The sequence below is a fragment of the Lygodium microphyllum genome, chromosome 7, assembly GCF_053477565.2.
Source record: "Lygodium microphyllum isolate KBCC chromosome 7, Lygodium_microphyllum_v1.1.10, whole genome shotgun sequence".
Taxonomy (NCBI): Eukaryota; Viridiplantae; Streptophyta; class Polypodiopsida; order Schizaeales; family Lygodiaceae; genus Lygodium; species Lygodium microphyllum.
The window spans coordinates 37,729,834-37,742,357 of record NC_141141.1 but is presented as its reverse complement, the minus strand read 5'-3'; positions in this window follow the sequence as shown (position 1 = coordinate 37,742,357).

Below are 12,524 nucleotides of genomic sequence, written 5' to 3'. Positions count from 1 at the left end.
AAGCTATGGAGGTTGAAATAGGAAGAATGAACTCATGAAGACATTGACACTAACAAGTCAAATTGTCACACAAGTGAATTAGGTTCCAAGATTGAGACTTGGACTCATAAACACAATCTTGTGTGTGGACAGTGGCAAGGACACTTTATTGGAAAGAAAAGAGTAATGGGATTCTAACCCTGAGCCCACACAACTCCTTACAAATATACTGAAGTAGGTGTGATTGCAAAACATCTCAACAATGGAATTATGTCAAACTAGGCATATTATGTTCAATCAGGCCATTCTTGGAAAGAGGTAGTGGGATTGCTCTCACAAGTAGCATCTCGAATTGGTGTTTCAAGTATGTGAAACCTTGGAGCAATCTATATACATTACTTTCTAAGACAAAAATTTTAATGACCTTCCATGAGAACTTAAAGTCCTTATATGACATGAACAACTACCCCCCAAGCAACATCTGGAATGTAGATGAGATGGGATTCCAAGGCTCCAAAGACAAAGGCATGATATTACTTGCAAAAAAGGGACAAGAGTTGTGAATGGAATGACCACAAACTATGGGGAATGGATAATTACTTTATGTTGCATGAATTCTATTGGTAATGCCTTTCCTAGATACTACATCTTTAAAGGGCAAAGGGTTGGTGGAAAATATTCAAAAGTGTGACGAGGTTGTTGCCATGGCCATGTAAAGGAAAGAATGGATGATTGGGGCATTGTTCCATGCATGTTTGGATCATTTCCATGAATGTATTGAGGAATATACGGGCTTTTCCAATAGGCACTTTGTTGATTCTTGATGGCGATGGTAGCCATGCATTTATTTCAACTATTGAGAAGATTGCTTTATGGAAAATTGACATCATCACACTACCACCTCATCTTTTGATAAGCTTCAACCATTGGATGTGAAAATGTTCAAGTTATTGAAGAACCATTTCCATAAAGAAAGGGTAATTTTGTAGAATCTCACACAAAGGACTCAAGCAATTAAGAGTGACTTAGCTGTAATAGTAGCCAAGGCTTTCCAACTCTCATGTAGAGAGAGTAATATCATAGCTAGTTTTATGTGATGACTTGGATATGGCCTCTTAATCCAAGAGCTCTACATTTCCATGGGATGCTATCCCAACACATAAATGTGATTATAAGTGATGGAGGGATGTTAGAGAAACTCACATCACAAGTTCCCAATATCCCAATGGAAAAACTTGTTGAAGGCTAGGCCATAGAAGCATTAACATCCTTGGGGACCAATGCAGTATTGTCTAATCATGTAGAGTCTACTCAACCAACATTTGGAAGTCCTTCTAATGAATCAAAAAGGATTCTAGACATATTGCACTTTCCTTCAAAAAGGTTTCCATCCATCATGTAATTAGGGAGGCATTTGTGGAGACTATATAAATAGCCTAATTTTGATATCAGACTAGTACATTGAGAGCTTGAAGGGCTAAGAATGCTAAGAAAGAAGAGATTTCCAAGGCTAAGGAGGAGAAACATATTAAGAGAGAACAAGAAAAAAGATAATATAGTTACAATAGATGCCAACAAGCATCAACAAAGAGAAGCATGAAGACATGAAAAGATAGCAAGAAGGGCATGGGAAGCCAAAGAACTAGCACTTGAGGCACGGCTTTATGTAGTCTTATGGGGAGGGTGCAAGAGGTTGTGATAATCACCCTTTACAACTTCATGTAGATAGTCCTCACATTTGGATGACTTGAAGGGCACATCTAGAGAAGCTATGACATGCTCAAGTACAAAGCACTATCGAATGTCCAACGTTCAATTCAACCTAGCTTCCTCACTAGGAACTATAGCATTATATACATCTAGCATCCATACAACCCATTTTCCTTTCATTGTCTTTACCCTTCCCCTCATGTAGTAGGCTAGTAGTAGGTAGTCACTCTATCTATAGACATCAATTCTTGTATAGTGCCAAGCCTACAGTTGTTGTCAAAATATGTGCAAGATATGGGACTTAGTGGGAATCAAACATAGTTAGATAGGGCACCCTTGTTAAAAAGAGGCCACAACATTCAATCGGGTGTTGCCTCATATGTGTGTGCTCATGGTGTTTATTCAGCATGTCTATTGGGTGACTCCTTTTCTTGAAGCTTCAAGAATAGGCAATTAGAAAAGGACTACACAAATTCAAAGAGTTCTACTATGCTTGGAGCATATCTAGAATATGCAACGAGTTCTTAAAGCTTCAAGAATAGGCATTAGAAGAGGACTACACAAATGGAAAGAGGTCTAGTGTGCTTGGAGCATATTTAGACTATGAAAAGAGTTCTTGAAGCTTCAAGAATATGCATTAGAAGAGGACTACACAAATGGAAAGAGTTCTAGTGTGCTTGAAGCATATCTAGAGAGAGTGATTATCAGTTGCTCTCATGGCTACAAGGCTGTGGGTTGTGGTGCGTTAAGGCTCAATATAGCACTTCCTTGTCACAGAGCCACTATTAGCTCCACTCTAGGTCCCCACATAATGTCCTATCCATCGTGATGCTCTTAACACAAATTTCTTCATTCTAATGGCAACTAGTTTCAAGCATATTGTGATTAACATGTGTAGGTAGCCTCCCTATTCCACCATGCAACTTGTGTGAGTAACCTCATAGTCGAATCATCGTCTTGGACTTGGCAATGGAACCAAAGTGTTGCAATACATGAGCACAACATGTGGAATTAGGACAAACTCCTATTGTTTCAAGAGCTTCAGATTACAAATGTCAATAGCCATCTCTCATGTGACCATATTAAGCACCTCCCAACACTAAAAGTATTGAACTCCTATTATTTCAAGAGCTTTGAATCACAAATGTAAATGGCTACCTCTCACATGACCATCTTAAAGCACATCTCAACACTCAAAGTAGTGAATAAGCACATAACTTTTTTGCTTCTGCTATAGTCTACTTACTAAGGTAAATCCTCACTTAGGAGCCATGTGCATGATAACCTTGTCCTCCATGCTCTTGCTTCCAATGTTGTACATTATGTAAAGAGAATATGGTGAAGAAGAAGCAATGAAGAAATAGAGAAGTAGAGAGCTATGCAACCCTCATTCCTCTCTCTCTCACTCACCTCATACACTCATTTTCAACCTCACATCTCACCATGAAGGGATGGAGGAATAGGGGGTGAATAATGATAAGAGCTTCTCTCCAAGTCCCTCACTCTCAATTATTCTTACTCTCAATCTTGTCTTCACTCTCTCACAAGTAGAAAATTGAAGAAAGAAGATAGGAGACGCAAGTTGGCACATACATAAATAGCATTTTCCATTAGTTCTAACAACTTACATACATGAACTTTAGGGGGTTTTCACCCTCTTCAACATCTTACTCTTTTTTCTAGCCTTATGCCCAATCTTTTCCCGTTCCATGCCTTCTACATGGTTCAAAACACTTCTCTAAATAATGGCCTTGAATATCTATAGAAATTAATTAAAATTTGCATGGGATGGAGCTTGATTCTTATTAATCATAACTTGATAATGATATTCCTAAAAATTTACACGTGTTCCAAAATGGTTTGTGTCCTTGCCTAGCTTTAGGCACTCCATTTTGACCCCTATTGGTTAATCTTAGAAAATCAAGGATTTCCAAAAATCTAATTAGTACATTAATCTACCATTGTTTTTCTACTATTTATATTCTATCCTAAACGTGTTAACCTAGCAATAAATTATAATATATATATTATTTAATGACAATTAACCAAATCACTATTAGACTTATTCAACTAACTAAGTATATATTATCAACTTTTGTAACTTTAATAATTAACTAACATATACATTTTTTCTTAGTCTAAATAATTGAAAACTATTTAAAAGAGGGGATATATATATATATATATATATATATATATATATATATATATATATATATATATATATATATATATATATATATACTTGATTTAGGCTTGCCATGCAATTTTGAGGCCAATGCACACATAAGAAATCATACTCTTCTCTTGTATGCTTTTTAAGTGTATCTAATCAAGTAATAAACAAAAATCCCTCTTGATGTTACTAACTAAATACCTATTGACTTTACTAACCAAACACTAGTTAAATCTTAAAGTAATAATATTTGCTAGCTATTTACTACCAAAATAGTGACTATGCTTAACATTTACTATTATTGATTAAGCATAGTTTCCCCTTTCCTTTCCTCTCTTCTTTCCATCCCACTTTCCATGGCCTCTTTCTTTTCTCCTCTTTTAGTTGAGTCTTTTAACCTAAGTATCACTTAACCTCTCTCTCTACTCAAAATCCATCTCTCTCTCTCTCTCACACACACACACACACACACACACACACATGAAAGAAAGTAAAGAAAAAGGACTAGAACGTGAGCTAGACATGGATGTAAAACAAGAATTGAATGAATGAATGAAGGTGAAGGGGAACAGGTGAAAGAGAAGAAAAACAGGAGAAAGGAGGAGAGAGAATACCTTGAAGAAGATTTTTTGCTATTTCTCTCTTTGAGCCCCTAGGGAATTCACTATACGTATACCCTCTATATCACGTGGTTCAAGGCCTATTTATAAATATCCTTACTTGTGAAATTTTCCTTAATAAAAGTGACCCTTTTCTATTCAATATGTAAGTAACCCCTTTATATGGGACTGTTCTATATGTAAAAATTGTGTAAAAATTGTACTGTAAAAATCCCTTATGTTGAACCAATGTGATATATACATATATTTATGATTGACCTCGCCAGGTTTGAGCCATGCATATCTGGATATTTTGTAGTCCATAGGTGTGAAAAACTACAGTTCTATTGCCTTTTTTATCAACATGTTGCATTAGTATGCGGGTTCATATTTGCATCAATATTTGGGTTTTTATTTTTTGGTATTTTAAATTAAAGTTACCAATGCTTATTTATTAATATTTTCAAATCATGTAATGCTTTTCATGGGTGTGTAGACAAAGCATAAAAAACTTACCATTGGTATCTACTCCATCTTCAATACTATTGTGATTACTTCTCTCTCTCTCTCTCTCTCTCTCTCTCTCTCTCTCTCTCTCTCTCTCTCTCTCTCTCTCTCTCTCTCTCTCTCTCTCTCTCTCTCTCTCTCTCTCTCTCTCTCTCTCTCTCTCTCTCTCTCTCTCTCTCTCTCTCTCTCTCCTGAATGAAAGCAAGCAAAGGAAAAGGACTAGAACTTGAGCTAGCCATGGGTGTGAAACAAGAATGAATGAATGAGAGAAGGTGAAGGAGAAGCAAAATAGGAGAAATTAGGAGAGATCATACCTTGAAGAAGATGTTTTGATGCTTCTCTCTTTAGGCCATAAGAGTGAAAAATTTTATTTTCAAGTCGCCTTTCTTACTAATATGTTGTACTGATATGTGGGTTGACAATTGCATTGATATTTGGGTTTTTATTTGTTGCTATTTTCAATTAAAGTTACCAATGCTTTTTAGTGAACATTTTCAAATCATGTAATGCTTTTCATAAGTGTGCATGCAAATCATCAAAAACTTGCCATTGATATCTGGTTCGTCTTTAGTAGTGTTGGGGTTGTGTAAGAAGGGCTTTATTAAATCTTTTATGTTTGAAAAATTCTCTTAGTTTAAATAAGAGTTTATGAGGTGAAACATCAAGTATTTGCTTTAATTTTTATTAAAAAATTCTCATAGACTTAAGTAAATTACTATTTTTAACCATAACTTAAGTATGTATATATACACATATTATGTGTTACACACACACATATACGTGTGTGTGTTCAAATCTAAAATTTTCAACTTTTACAATAGGTATTCAAGTTTTTATAAAATTTGGAATGAATTAATGCAATTAAATCATCATAAGATTGGCTAATAACATATAAATTGGGATAATTAATGCAACACATATCACTACTTAACTTTATAAATAAGAAGAAACTTAGACATTGAATAGAACTATAAACTAAACTTCAGGACAATGGTTATAAGAAGAAAGGTGAATGGTTGAATGCCAATATATACATGCCTTTATAGAATAATAAAAAATACTTTACTTTTCAAAGATAGATTTATGACATACTCAAAACAAAGAAATGGAATTATGAGGGCGTACAAAAATTTGTATTCAATACATACTAGAGGCTTGTGGCGTAGCAAGTTACTCTATGTTGTACATGTGACAAGATAGAGAAATAAAAACATATGTATTTAACTTCTTTGTGGATAGAAGTGGTCTTCAATTGTTGAAAAAAATGGAGAGTACATTGTTGAATATGCAGTACTATATTTATTCAACATTTTCAATATCACATAGAAGTGGTAGTAGCCCATTTAAATTTAGTAACACTAATGACACAACATCATGCAATCTTCTTTAAAAACAATAAATAACTTTGGAAACCCACATTAAAATTCATCCTTTTTTATATAAATATAAGTAAATGTAGTTTGATTCAAAAATCAACAACGAAATTATAAGATGTAGATAGAGATCTCATAAATATCTTTTTTACACTCTTTTTTGAACTATCACTACATATCTATGTGATGATTGCTATTGCTTTACTTTTTCCAATTTTTGGTGCTAGGCTCTTTTAGACACTATTAACAATGATGCACTCAAGTGATTGCTCTTGGGATTTCATAAAAGATATGTGTCCAAACTCATGTCTTTTGATTGGACTTTTGCATCCATCTTGTTATAAGGAAATTGCAATGGGAAAGAGTTGATGATGTAATGCATGATAATTAAATAAGCGATTTTAGATAGACAATATTCATAGTGAATGAAACCATGAAAATAATGGCCATAAGTACTTTTACTAAACAAAGATTATATGTGGAAGTATATGGGTTTTAAATTTTATGTCCTATTTTGATGATCTAAGAATCAATTTTAAGATGTTGCACCTTCCAAATCAAAAGCTATGGAAAGACATTAATATTATTGCTCGCCAACAAGGACAACCTCATTAATGGTTCACAAAGTGCAACTTTTGTCTATTCACCTAGATCATGAGATCAACATATATAGTTCAAGATATGGTCCCAAAATTTCAAGATAAGTAATGATTGTCTAGTTTATAACTCTTTATGATTCCTTGAGTTCTATGATAATCATTCAACGCATACCTCAGCCATTCTCAATAATACGCAATCATCTTAATGTTAACATTGGGTGAATAAGCAAAGGTCTAAAGTTGTCATTATTTCTAGATTTTAGAGTTTAGATTGTCTAATCATGGATTCAAAGCTTAGTATGTTTGGGATCAAAATGTACATTTTTATGGATTCAAATGGATAGTGTCATAGTGTGTCCAAAATTTAACATTTGCATATCAATGTGGGGTATTTTGAATAGGTTAATAAATAATGTTTAGCACTTATAAATATGTTATCTACTTACAACCAAGAGTAAGCCTATATTGTAACCACTATCATCTATTATAGAAGGGGTTCATTAAATTGTTTGAAGAATGGGTAAGGAATAACTAGGTGCTTCTACGTAGGATCATGTGAAGACTAGGTGTTGAATGCCTAAGTTAATGCTTTGCACCAACATCATGAACCATTAGGATACTTCACAGCCTAATCCATGCTTAAGATAGCAAGAGTGGACAAAAGTGTGCACTCTATGGAAATGGTCCTCACTTGCATGCTTGGTAAACTCAAGTCATAAGTATTATTCTCACTTTTGTACACATAAACTTCAAAAACTTAAGCTATCTCATACTCATATATTGTTGGACTTTCTATCTTAGTCTTGCACATCCTAATGTCAAAATAGCTAGATGAACGTGCATTTTATGGAGCATTTTACATGCATTTTTCTTGTGATTTGAAGCATCTTATGAAGATCTTCAACATGTTCATAGTCCAAAATGCATTTTTTTAAAATCGAGATGACATGTTTTTGAAAGCATGAAAATTTCATTTTATACAACATTTAATAGCTAGAAACTAGAGATGGTGCCATCCAAAGTTGCAAACATCAATGTGGCATTTGAATATCAATTTTATATCGAAGCAACACATTTGCATTAAAAATTAATGTCATAATGGCCAAAATTAAATGAAATGCATTTTGTTACTGATGAAATGGAAGTGTATTTTAATTTTTGAAGATGCATTTTTTGAAATGAAATGCATCTTGTTACAAATGAAATGAAATGCATTTTGTTACAAATGAAATGAAAGTGCATTTTTTGAAGAGTTGTGGTGCAAAAGCAACATAGGGAAAAGAAAAGGAGAAAAAAGATGAGTTTGGAAAACACACCTTTTTCATGTTCTTTCCATCATGTTCTTCATCATTTGTGCCATTTGATTTCATACTCTTTGCCTACATGATACCATTTTTCTTGAATATAACGAAGAGTGTACATTCTTTAATTTTAATATTTCTCTCTCCATGTCCACTAGTTCATATGGGAGAGAGGGGCTAGGAAATGGAAGCCAAAGGAGTGAGAAGAATTAAATGAGATTTCTTATTGAAGAAACATCAAGTCTAGAGGGCACGCTTTAGTGATGTACTAGTGCATCAATGACATTTCAAAAGTTTGTTGTTGTGTTCTCAAATAATACAAAACAAGTAGAAAATAGTCAAGTAAAGGTGTAAGTAGTTACTCTCTTTTATACATAGGAAAATTATGGATCTTAAGTGTTCCCATGGAGGACTAAACATATTCTTCTTATTGGTTTTCCATGTCCATCTCTATTTGTATAATGGAAAGCACTAACTTTTCTCATTTTGAATGCATAAAAATAGGAAAAATACAAAAAAAAATTCCAAAAGATATAGAAAACTATTGAAAAATATTAAAAAGATAGTATAATATTTCTCAAATCATTTTTTATTAGAAAGTGCATTCATTTGATTTTTAAAAATTCGTTTGTACTACATAAGTGTGTGCATAGTGGATAGCTAGACAAGGATCACATACTTTGAGGAAAGGGAATATGTCTATAAATGAGTATGTTTTGAAAGTGAAAAGCATTGCAAATGACTTAGCAACTATTGATGCAATGTTTAATGATGATGATTTAGTTTTATCTACCTTGGGTGGCCTTAATAATGACAAGACATAGAAATCATTTGTCACTTTTGTGTATGTATAGAAGCCATTTCTAGTTTTTGATGAGTTGGTCTCTCTGATGATCACTGAAGAGATCAACATGCAAGGTGAATCATTTTTGCAAGAAGTGGTGAACATGTCCAAGCATTTTACTCAAGTTCAGGAAGAGAAAATGGTACATCCTTTTCAAGTGGCCATGGTATGGGACATGCTGGTGATAAGTAACAAGATAGTTTTAATAACTAGTTCAATGAAATGCAGATTTTAGGAGGCCTAAAAACTTTGGAGGCAAGGAGAGCTCCAGGAAAAGAGGTACATGGCAGAACAAAGTTTCTAGAAATTTTAGTATTGTTTGTCATTATTGTGGCAAAATAGGTCACATTATAATCCAATATTATGCTAAGAAGGATGATATTCGCATCGGTAAATTGTAGTAACGAAACTATGCATTGTATTTATGATGGAATGAAGACAAAAATGAGAGTCTATTTGTCATGTAGCATATGATAAATGTTGTCACAAGAAAGGGGACACATAATGATGTATGATACGTTGATTCAAGTTTATCTAATCATATGACTAACCATCCTAAATGGTTTGGAGAGATGCAAGACTTACAAAATCTAAGTTATGTATAGATGGATGATGATACATGCCACCCAATTTCACACATTGGAAACATTCCCTTGTCCTTACACAATGATTAGACAAAGAGTCTATCAAATGTATCACACGTGCTATCCATTACAAAAATTTTAATATCTGTTGGCCAAATGGTAGAGCAAGGGTTACACATTTGATTTAATACAAAAGATTATTTTGTGGAAGACTTTAATTGATAAGTGCAGCTTTGTCACAAAAGGAAGTAGAGTTGGTCGCATGTTCACTTTAGATGTTGGAATTCGTGTTATAAATGTTGCTATGTATGGTAATGAAAAGGAGTGATTGCAGATATTGAAATATGGTACAAATGTATTTGACATGAAAATGTGCAAATATTGAAATTTATACAATCCAAAGGGTTGAATATAGGGTTGCCTATTTTCAAAGTTGCAGAATTGTATAAAGTGTGTGAAGCATGTTAGTTTGGTAAGTAAGCAAGATAACATTTTTTGCATGATAGAGATGTGTGCAAGAATATACTTGATGTGCATACAGATGTTTGGGGGCCTAAAAAAACATATCTCTTAGTAGTAGCTAATACTTTGTCATATTTATGGATGTTTGCTCAAGAAAGTTGTGGGTGTATTTCATGAAGGAAAAGAGTGATGTGCTTGAACACTTCAAAACTTTCAAGGGTGTCCCATTGAAATAGAAACATGCTTGAAAGATGAGTGCTTGAGGTAAGATGGAGGGGGAGAGTACATCTCTAATGATTTTTGTGACTTCTTGAGGTATCATGGAATAAAGAGGTAGTTTACTTGCAAATATATACCATAGTAAAATGGGGTTGTAGAAAGAAAAAATAGACATATTGTACAAGTTAAACTAGCATTGACGGTGGATGGAAAGAATTTACCAAAACATTTTTGGTTTGAAGTTGTTCATACGACTATCTATATTATGAACATAACTCCCACAGGTGCAGTTCATGGGATGAGCCTTGAATAATGCTTTACAGATAAGGAGCTCGATGTGTCACACTTAAAACTATTTGGTTGTATTGCATATGTTAATATGCCAGATGAGCTACAAAAGAAGCTTGATACAAAGGTTAAAAAATATTCTTCATTGGATAGTCTTTAGAGCAAAAAGGGTACTGTTGTTATGAGGTGCCTCCTCCAACAGACTCGGAGGAGTCCTCTTAGTACTCGACTGAAATTCCTATCCATGCACATCACCATCCTGTCTCCCCATGGGAATCCTTGGACTTAATTGAACATGAGAATCTCAGTTCTACTTCACAGGGGAAGCATGGACAAGTCACCCCTATTAGCAATCTAACGCTCACCTAAGAAAGACCACTTTGTAATCAATCAAGGGCAAGAGTGAGGTTAACACCACACTTGGTTCAAAGAGAGTGAGAGACAGGGGAGAGTGTAACTCAATCCCCCTATCCATACAGTAAAATATCATCTCATGCCCCCTAAAATGGTGTTAAACCTGGTAACTAATCCTATGGATATTGGGAGGGTTACGATTTAATCAGCTCTATCTAATGTTGGAAAGCTACCCGACTTATCGGTTCCACCTTGCCATAGGCATTCGATCGTCAGGATCAAAGCCTTCCACTTTCCTCGATGGGGTTTGCTTTGTTTTCTAATTAGCAAAGCATACTACCACACTATTTGCGACATATAAAATTAGCTTCCTTTTATTACTCCGTTAAACTGGGTTCATTAGACTCAATCTTTAGCGCATAACAAACAATTCAAAAAATCAGATACTTATTTCATAATAACATCCAGAATCATCACTCCGCAGAGTGGTATAAAACCGTCACCGTCGTAGGACCTTCCAATCCCTTGAGATTGGGCTATATGTGATCGCACTCCATTCGTGATCAACAAAGAATTTACTAGCTCAAAGCCCCTCTAAGCTTCCATGAGACTCCAGATTCATCCTACATAATAGGGGTACTTACCACTCGGCCCTTTTCCCTCTCAGGTGCTCGAGTGATCAAAATCAAAAACACCTACGTCCCTCGAGAGCATAGGACCCCCACCTGCAGGTGAGTTTTTCCACACTTTCCAGAGTGTTAAGGAGCATTGGGTTGGGGATCCCAACGTCTTGAACCACCATAATCCACAATTCGTCCGTCTGTGTAAGCACGAAATCATAAGAGCCATAATTCATCATTCACAAATCCAAAAGCAGTCATAACCATAATATATTTTTAACACAATTGTCAATGTATGTGATGCATGGAATCTATCCCCTCCATCAATTCCAATGTTTCTTCCTAAAAAGCAATTGATAATATACTAACATGTTTCTTTTGCAAGTTTAGGTACGTTCTAGCTTATCATAATCTATGTAATAGACTAGCTTATCCCTCATTAGGAATTTGTAGAGTTAATAGCTTAAAAAGTAATCATTTTCTTATGTAGTAAACCTGATTATCTCCATTCGACCATCCATTGTGATTACAATTTATGGCCGCAACCTCGATTTGTTGTGGGACGACTGGTTCTTCAGTTTGAATGGGTTCTGGGTTAACTTTTGCTTGTGCTTCAACATCGTGTTGAATTTCCTTAGTAGCAGTGGCCATTTCCTCCCGTTGGGGAACTTGCTCAACACCTCAACATCTCTAGAAGCTTGATGGGTTCAGGCAATGCTTTCGTATAGGGGTGGAGAGAGAGAGAGAAAGAAAGGCTCGACTAATTGCAGAAGAGCTTCGTCGCATCAATAGCAGCAGAGAGACTTTGGATGGATCGTTGTGTCTATGTTGTGACGCTCTACCCCTGTTTATATAGTAATGGGGGGAGGGGGGGTGATAAAGAGAGGGCACCTACTTTTTAGCATTTTT